This window comes from Belonocnema kinseyi, chromosome 5, assembly GCF_010883055.1.
Source record: "Belonocnema kinseyi isolate 2016_QV_RU_SX_M_011 chromosome 5, B_treatae_v1, whole genome shotgun sequence".
In the NCBI taxonomy this organism is placed as follows: Eukaryota; Metazoa; Arthropoda; class Insecta; order Hymenoptera; family Cynipidae; genus Belonocnema; species Belonocnema kinseyi.
Genome location: NC_046661.1, coordinates 52,807,263 through 52,817,452, shown reverse-complemented (window position 1 = coordinate 52,817,452; position 10,190 = coordinate 52,807,263). Strand labels below are relative to the sequence as shown.

At 30.1% G+C, this 10,190-nt stretch overlaps 2 protein-coding genes across 3 annotated transcripts in view; one reads left to right on the top strand and one right to left on the bottom strand.

Moving 5' to 3' along the window:
- Nucleotides 1-836, top strand: part of LOC117173180 — a 263,371-nt gene extending 262,535 nt beyond the window's left edge. The window contains exon 5 of the transcript XR_004467134.1: nt 751-836. The gene's annotated coding sequence lies outside the window, so the exon portion shown is untranslated. The remainder of the gene's footprint in view (nt 1-750) is intronic.
- LOC117173179 (histone deacetylase HDAC1-like) overlaps nt 1-10,190 on the bottom strand; it is a 151,579-nt gene that overhangs the window by 124,657 nt on the left and 16,732 nt on the right. The gene's annotated exons all lie outside the window — the stretch shown is intronic.

Genomic DNA, 10,190 nt, shown 5'->3' with positions numbered 1-10,190 from the left:
CGCATACTTTGAATAAAATATTTGTTATCATTCTCTTGAAATAAATGTGTTTTTTTCTTGAAAAAATACCGGTTTCATATGTATACACCTGGTATATATAACTCAAACAGCACTTACATAACTTTTTAGTTTGGTCGGCAGAGAAGTGGAACTTCAAAAGAATATTTAAGTGGAATGAATTCATGGAATTCACGTAATTGATAGAATTCATGGAATTCGTCAAATTAAAGAAATGCATGGAATTCAATTAATACATGGCATTCAAGGAATTGGCAAAAATTACGGAATTCACTAAATTAATGGAATTCATGGATTTCACGGAATTCGTGGAATATGCGGAATTCATGGAAGTCGGGTAATTCATAGAATTTACGGAATTCATGGAATTAATAGAATTCGTGGAATTCGCTTAGTTCATGGAATTCATAGAATTCTTGATATTCGTAGATAACACGGAATGTACGAATATCACGGATTTCATGGAATTCATGGAATTTACAGAATTCATGGAAGTCCGTGAATTAATTGAAAAAAAGGATTTAAATAAAAAAGTGCTAATCGCACAGGCGATTACTACTCGTCTGATTGCAACATTTTCTTTCAGCTCTTCGCACTCTTGGGAAATCGCCTATTTTGCGCAGTTGTATCATAAATAGCTATTTCCGTATATTTTACTGTGAATAATCACTCAGTCGAACATATGACCAGTATTATTATTACTTATTGTAATATGATTTTTTATGTTTAAAGCCCCCAGAGGACGGAGGACTCAAAAGCAAGAGGACTCAACTTCACTCTTTATACGCATTTGAACATTTTTCTTTTACGAAGGTGGGCTTAATATCACTGTATGAATTTTAGTACAATTTAATTACAATGCGGCTATATACTAGTTTTTTTGCAGTACTCGCATTTGCCTAAAAATTTAGCCACACGGAGAAAAATATATCGCACAATGATATCGCAAGACCTCTGTATTGAAATAAAACCTAAAACATAAGATCGTTGTTCTCTTCTTCAGACAGAAAAAAGCCGTTATCCAATTTTATTTGAGAACATCTAATTTTGATTCTTTGGAAATGTTCCAAAATTGTAATATTCCGTAATTTTGATATTGATTGTATATAGCTTTCAAATATAGCCGTGAAATTGCAATGCACGATGCGCATGCGCTCGAACGGTTTTAACATCTGAATGTGTTTAAGTTTTACATAAAAATAGTTTTACGCCCAACATCTCAAAAAGATGTTAAATGTTTGGCATGAATATCTGCGTATAAGAAGCTACAATCTTACCCATTGAACATCTACATTTGAACATCCATTTTTCTCCGTGTAATTCAATATAATTCAAGTACTATTTAACTACTGAAAATATGCACAAATTTACATTTTTGCATGTTTGGAGGTCGTGAAACGGATTTAATGAAATAATTATTAAATTCTCGTAGATCCTCTCCCAGATGCGAATTGACCGTCGGCCCACGTCCAGGCCAACCAGGTAAATGATAAAGATTTGGCTTTCCAAAGCCTTTGGCTTCTCCACGAGTTGGCCCGACATTTGGTCCCATATGTGGACCCCAGATATTAAGATAATGCCGGCCCGACCTTCGACAAAAATAATTTTTTTTAATGCATCAAGTTAGAAAATTTAATTACATTAATTAATTCAATGTAATTGTTAGCAGCAATAACTTGGAAAAGTTATTTTTGAAATTATTATTATATTACTTTCATTTTTCGTCATTATGAAATTCATAATTCGCGCACACGGTTACTTACACATATAATCGCACTTTTTAACGCTTTAAAAAATCGCACTCGCCGGGGATTCGAACCCTACCTAAACTAACGAAACTAGTATGTTTTACCGCGCACTCCGACCACTTCGCTATCGAAGCACTTGAAGTTTGTTTACAAAAACTCCGCTGAATGGTTTGTCGCTCCCGATGCTCCTAAATAACAGAAAGATTGTTGAAATCGCCTAATTTCTTAGAGTAACATTATTTTTTTAATGTTCCAATATTAAATATTAAAGAAAATTTCTACGCAAATAATTTGCTGAACAAATGTTTTCTACGATTTTCAATAATTCAACGTTTTTTAAGTAATGTTGCGAGAAATTTTGATAAAAACAACATGATAATTGAGACATTTTTCTTGAAATTATTATTATTGAAATTACAAGCAAATTTAAAAAACAAATGCATTACTCAGGAATTTTTTGATTGAATTTTTTTTTTGTTTGTAATTTTTTTTTAATAAGGAACTTTATGAGAATTTGAGGAAAATTTATAACTTATTAATTAATTTTATGATTTGAAAAAAATTATATTTAATAAACAAAAGTATTATTCGGGCAATTATCGGCAGTGAAATTCTTTTTTTTTCAATGCCAGTCCTTTCAATTTGGAAGTGCATGACAATTTAAGCAAAATTTATAATCAGTATAACAATTTAATGATTATTTAAAAGAAATCTAATGAAAAAATGCATTAATCAGGCATTTTTGTACATAATAACTCGACGTCAACATTTTTTAATTATGAACTTCATGATAATTTCAGCAAAATTCATAATTTTTGGTTCAATTATATATTTTTTAAACAAATTTAATAAACAAATGAATATGCAATAATTTTTTTATAATAAATTTGCTTGTTTAATGTATAATATTGGACCATCTTTAACTAATGTTACTATATGAAACTTAGGGAATTTCATCACAGAAAAAATGACCATTTTGTCAATCATATTTATTTATAAAAACATTGAAAATCTGATTTAAAATATAAAAAATGATTACTATATTTCTAATTTTAAATTATATAGGTTATTCGCTTAAAAAGTGTAATTAGGAAATTTAAAATATTTGAATTTTACATTTTTAATTATGATATTGTGTCACAAATTAACAGTTTTTTTTATTTTTTTAGATTTAAAATTCAAGTGTATAATTTAAAAGACGTATAACCAACAAATAATTACCCTCAAACGTTCCTATTTTTGGTTACAAATATTTAATGGTTCATTTTCAATTTGTATACATTTCTACGAGAAACACACCAATTTGACCTCCCAATAATACGAGCGGATCAACTGTGGTCGAAAGTAGATCAATCGAAATGAAGTAGTTTATGTCCAACAATGTTTACGGGCAAATAGTCGCGCCGACTGCAGTTTCACGGTCTTTTTGTAACAATTTACTACAGTTTATCCGACGGGCTGCTCATACTCGGACGAAGGTTTGACCGACCGTCGACTTTTATATTAAAAATTATACTGTTTTTCAGGAAATTTAACTTTTTGGCTTGAAAATGCAACAGTTTCATAGAAAATCCGACAACTTGGTTTAAACTTTATAGTGTATATTGAAGTTAAAAATAAAAGTATTTGGTAGAAAATTGATGTATTTTTTTGAAACGTCGTCTTTTTGGATAAAAAAGTATTCTTTTTTGTTGAGAATTTATATTTTAGTTTAACAAGTTAACAATTTTGTTAAAAATTCGTTTTTTGTGCAGTTACTTTGTTATAAAAGTTATTATTTGATGTATTTGATTGAAAAGTCCTGTTTTTGGGTACAAAACAACTACCTTTTTAGGTAAAAAATAGTCGTCTTTTTGGGTACAAAATAGTCGTCTTTTTTGGTACAAAATAATCGTCTTTTGGGATGCAAAGTGAATCTTGTGTGTTGAAAATTCAACATTTTGGTAGAAAATTTCAAATATTTCGTTAATAGGCCATATTTTTGGGTATAAAATTATTCTTGTTCGTTAAAAGTTTAACGTTTTGGTTGGGAATTCAACTATCTTGTTAAAAATTCATCTTTTTTGATTGACAATTATCTTTTTTTGCTAAGAATTCATTTTTTCTAATTTTAAAGTCCACTTTTTTCTAAAACATTTGACTTTCGTGTTTAAAAACTTTACTCTTTTCTTGAAAATTCATAATTCGAGGCAAAAACTTCATCTTCTTTGATTAAAAATGAACTTTTTTTATAAATATTGAAATGTCTTTTAAAAAATTTGTCTGTCATGAAAATTCAAATGTTTGAATTTCAATCTTTTTTGTTTGATTCTTTGTAAAAATGTAACTATGTCGTTAAATATTCATTTTAAAAAAGTCTCCTTCTTGGTTGAAAATTTATCTTTCGTGTTTGAAAAGAAACTTTTTTTTAATTTAGCCGTCTTCCAAAAAATTAATCTTATGGACTTCAAAATTTTACTATTTTCTTAAATCTTTAACTATAGTTGGGAAAACTTGTGATTTATTTTCATTTTTTAAAAAATTATAGAAGTAAACTTCGTCTTCAACCGATGGCTACGTTAATTTTGGGGTAGGGGGCGGTTAAAAAAGTCCAAAGTTTCTAAAGTAGGTTATCGATAGATAGATTTATTGAGTATTAAAATCGGAGTTAAAATTATGTAGAGATTATAAGAGGCGTGAATGAGAACTTGAAATATAATGCAAAAATTTTGAAGAGACTCAAAGAGGATTAAAATTATACTAAATAAGACCTAAGAAAAAAGAATTCATTCAGCAACATTGAGAATATAAAAAAGGACCTATATTTCCAATCATGGTAGAGAATTTATGTATTTTGTTTAAAAATCTTCTTCTCATATTTTATCCTTATATTTTATATTTGATATATATTGTTTAAAAAATGCAAAATATTGGAATTTCTTAGTGCTATGGAAAATTATGGGTTAAGAAAACTTGAGATCCGCGAAAAAAACAACTGGAAATATTAGGGATTTTCAGAATTTGAGTAGGAAGCCTGAATTATAACAAAAAGTTGATATTACATTTGTTCTAGAGGAAATTTATTCAAAAAGCGAAGCTATAAAGTATGATTAAAGTTTAATAATTTAAAAGTTAAAACAAAAACCGGGTAAATTACTCTCGATTTTCCAATTGAATTTAGAGAGGAGAAAGCATTTTTTTATAAATACCTTAAAATTAAAAAAAAAATTCGATCACTAGCCCTAGGTTAGTTTTCATCGCATGGGCCGCTGAGGCTCTTCCAGAGTGCGAGGCGGGAATTGAACCCGCAAGCCGACGGAGTGGATCCAAAGAAAGACATACAAAATTTCTCCTTTTTATGAAAAATACATAATAACTTAAGTTCCTACATACAAACATAAATATAAATTATGTAGCGTACAAATTTATTTTCTCAATTCCTAATAAATTTTTTGCTTAAATCGCAACAACTTTTGGGTTACTTTATTAGAGGCTGAGGTTTGTCTTGAAGAAAAAATTCCATTTATTATTTAAAAATCATATTTGAGTACGACTAGACATATTTTGCGTGATTAAAAGTGCAATTATTTTTTATTAATTTGATCACAAACTTTATGAGTTAGTTTAAAAATTGAAAATGTTATTTTTCATTTTAAATATAGTTTATAAAACTCATATTATTCGTAGCTAAACAAACTTCACAAATTTATTTAAAAATTGAACCTTTATATGGTTCATATGCAATTCTTTTTTATAAGATTGTGATTTAAAAATTTTATTTTGAAAACGTCGACTACTTACTAAAAAACTGGTAAATTGAGCCGCCGGCCGGGTGCGAGAACCAGCCCGACACTCAAACAAGCGTAAAAGTATTGTCTTCCCATCTCAAAAGTAGTAAATTTTCAAAATTTAAAAATCAATAAAAAAAAGTAGAATTGTAGAGAATAATAAAGTTTTAAAACTTAAATCGTCCTAACTCGGCTAAATATTATTGAAATGAGTTCATATTTATAGGACTTATTCAAAATAATATACCGATGCCAGAGAATTCATGGAAAAGTTCAAAATCGTTCATTACTTAATAATACTTAATTGCAAAATAAATTAAGGCTATAAGTGTGTTTTCTTGGACGTCGAGTACTTTTTCCAAATATGAATATCTCAGTCAATTTATAACGAATCGATATGAGATTTTCCAAAAAACTTCATTCAACATTTTTAAACAAATCACTCACTGGAAGTTGTTTGAAACTCGAAGTTACCTACTATTGGCGAGAAAATTCGAGTCCTCTGGCTTTGGCGTTGAATAAGTATGTGAAGAAAAAATGGTAGGTTGATAAAAGAGATATCATTTTAAAGGTGCAAATGTTGTACGTCAATGAGCCGAAAAGTAATATTCGAAAAAATTATTTGTAGCTTACAGATCTGAAAATACGATGAAAAGTGAGGAAATTTGATAGCTTTTAAAAACAGTGAACTTTGAACCATATTTTTTTATAGAAAAAGTAATAGGAAAATTCTGAAAAAATTAATGGTGGTACATTAAATATTTCTGAACAGATTGCCGTCGAAAAATTTGCAAAATATAAATAATTGTTCGTTTTTGTGAATAAATATGCGACCGCACTATCTTCAGTTCTAATGAAGATAATGAAGTGATTTAAATTAGAGGTAGTTAGTTGAACTATCTGTAATAATTGACAATTTGAAGGAAGTATGTGCTTCTTGTTGTCTTCGTACAGATTGCGATATTTAAAGTCAGTTGTTTATATAGGAAAGCAAGTGCGAGAGCCCAGCGTGGTGCCCTTTTTTTCCGGGGATCGTCCTTGGTTTTCCTCAACCCGACCTACCAACTTGTGCCTCCGAGCCTCACTCTGGCCTTCAAACCCTTTCCCTGTGTTGAGGAAAACCGAGGCCGATCCCCAGAAAAAACGGCACTACGCTGGGCTCTCGCACTTGCCCTCCTATATAAAAAATGACTTCAAATATTGCGATTTGTACGAAGACAACAAGACGCACGTACTTCCTTCAAATTGTAAATTATTACAGATAGTTCAACTAACTACCTACAATTTAAATCACTTCATTATCTTCATTAGAACTGAAGATAGTGCGCTCGCATATTTATTCCCAAAAAACGAACAATTATTTCAATAAAAAACTATGCTTCAAAGTTCACTGTTTTTGAAAGCTATCAAATTTCCTTACTTTTCATCAGATTTTCAGATCTGTAAGCTACAAATAATTTTTTGGAATATTACTTTTCGGCTCATTAACGCACAACATTTGCACCTTTAAAATGAGTCCTTTTTCATTAACCTACCATTTTTTCTTGACATACTTATTCAACGTCAAAGACAGAGGACTCGAGTTTTCTCGCTGATAGTAGATACTTTTTACCGACGAAATCAAGAAAACACAATTATCGACATACCTCATTTTGCAATTAAATATTATTAAACAATAAGCTCTTCTTACCTGTTCCATGGATTCTTAGGCATCGCTATAGTATTTTAAACAAGTAATATACATATGAACTCATTTCAATTATATTTAGCTGAGTTAGAACGATTTATGTTTAAAAACTTAATTAAGTCAGAGAGAAACTTTTAATCGGTATTTCCCTTTAGTAGATGTATAGGGGGGTTTCTAACGCAAGATTCCTACCTTACCGACATCGAGAAGCTTCGACCTGTAGTGGTTCGTGTCCGTGCTAAATTTTCTGGAAAAAAGGGTTCATGTCCGTGCTAAGCTTTGAGATCTTTCTTGAAGGATCCTGATGACGTCACGATTACGCAAATTCATGTAAAAAGGTTCAAAGTTATCACGTGCATGTGTCAAGGTTAAATGAGAAAAACAAGGATGATTTATTGCTTCCTTCGAGATAAGACGTTTGTTAAATGCACAAAAGATTCAGGTGCATAGGTAAAATGTTATATGGAGAGCTACGTATGGCATCCTATTTTGACTATGTATTTGATTTATTGCTTCCTGATAGATGATATTTTAGCTAGAAATTCCTGCCTTTATTTGTTTAATGCGTAAAAGATCCCGGTGGAAAGATGAAATATGATATGAGGGTTATGCATGGAATCCTGCTTTTCTTATTAATTCAATTTGAAAATTCCTGATAGATGATGGTTTAACTAAAAGTTTCTGCCTGTGAAAAACATGCTTCTGCAATCTAGAATCTTCGAGAAAAAATAATTAAAATTAAAAAAGTATATCTATAAAGGTAATTGAAGGTAAGAAAGGAATAAAGAATCATTTCTTATGCTAGGTCATATCCTCAGGGATGCTTGTCGCTTTATTCTAGTATCAAGTAGCGAGCGAGGACCAGAGATAACAGCTACACGCGTTTAAACTTACAGAAGCATTCATACATCAGCAGTCTGAGGCTGCACACATTTCATTATCCTATGCTATCGTTCTATAGAGAGATCACTTCTTTTTACAGCTCGCAATCGTTCGCTTTCGTATTCATTCTTTTCCATATGCTAGGTCCGTCAACCTATGGACGAGGAATACGTAACAAGATACTAAAAACAATTTCGAGACTCGAGAGAGAGATTATAGACAGCATGAATTTAATTAGAGACCTTTCTTGGACGTTTAAATGAATACCAAGAGTACACTGCCCGACGCTTATCACTCCTTATGTCATGCAACGATATTCGAGCTAAGGCCGCATGCTTTTTTATCCATATATATATATATATATATATATATATATATATATGCTTGGTTTTCAGCTCTCACTTAGAAAGGTCAGTTTTTTACCTTTTAAATATTAAAGATTTAAACTAAAAGTTTTAAGATGTAACAAATTAATATAATAAAATATTTGAATTTTTTCAGCCATCCACTAAGGCTTTTATATAATACAGTCTATAGAAAATCAAGGATGATTTAATTCAGCGTTAAAATTTTCTCTATAATGCTGAATCTTCTATAACTAATAACATAAAATTTCTACTGCGCAATTTTTTCGCAAAGAACTTCAAGGTTATTTTCAATGACGCGCTACATTTTTGCGATGTTAAAAATTATGTCCGCACATGTGGATTATAATGTAGAAGGTTCTAGAATATTTTAACAGAGAGAGAATATAATAATAGGTAAGGATGGTAAATGATATTTAGCATGTATAGTTTAGGGAGAAAGAGAGATGGAGAGCTATGTATTAAAAAATGTTTTGAATCAAAAATAATTTTGTAATATTGCAGAAGGCTTTCTGATTGAGCTACTTGAAAAATACCAACAGATTCTTAAGAGGTCCGAGTACATACAGTTGATCGCTGTAACAGATTTTGGAATTTTATATTTATATAGCTACGATATTAAATCAACTATTTGAGATGAAAAAAATAAAATTTGAAAACGCTTTCTAGAATTTATCAAATAAAATCAGCTCTATAAATATTAGAGTTTGACTAACAAGGAAGGTACCCGAGGTGTACCTCACCGATTTCATTGAAATTGTGATATGTTGTAGAACATCAAAAAATATTCGACATGTATTTTTTTATACGTGCCCATAAGCCCATTTAAGGGGTAAAAACCGCCCTTGAAGTTCACCCCTAAAAACACATTTTTTTTAATTTCTCGAATAGAATTCGTAATTTTTCACTGAAACAAAGTGGGTAACACTTGTTATTGAAAAGCACATATTTATGCATTATTTTTAGTCATCAGACTCGCAACCCCCGTTTTCTAATAATGAAAAACTATATTTGATGGCCATTTTTTTCACTATACACATTCCAAAATCTGTTGAATCTTGACAAAATTAATTGTTTTATGCACAATAATCAAAAATAAAGTTGACCTGTTCCGGCATTTTCAAAAAAAAATCCCTTGAGGGGGTGAGATACCCCTAACATTTATACTATTATATTTAGTTATTCCATTACTATATCATGGTGTAAAACTCTTGAATACTATTAAAATTGTTAAGTAAAGTTGATGTAGTTTGAAATTTTCTGAAATCAGCCCTTACAAATGAATTCATCCCTAAAATTCAATCACAAGTATTATTTTTTCATTACTTAAAAATAACCTCGGACTATTCAGTGGCGTAAAACGTGTAATAATATTAGTTCACATCCTTGGTATTGAATTAGAATTCTTTACCCCACTAATGTATCAACCTCTATTTTTTAATAAAAAAATGACAACCTTTCCAATATGAAAATACTAGTTTTTTGAGTTTGACGAAAAAAATCTTGGCAGTATGCACAATATACAAATACGAAATCGACTGTTCTCACCTTAATAAAAATAACCTATAATAAGGGGTGAACCAGCCCCACAGGAGATATTGTCGTATCTCTATGATTTTAATCTTTTTCTATGGGACTTTCAAAGTTAATAAAAAATTAATGATTCAAAGCAAGAAGAACTAACTAACTATCGAATAAATTCATACGAAGAATAAACGTATAA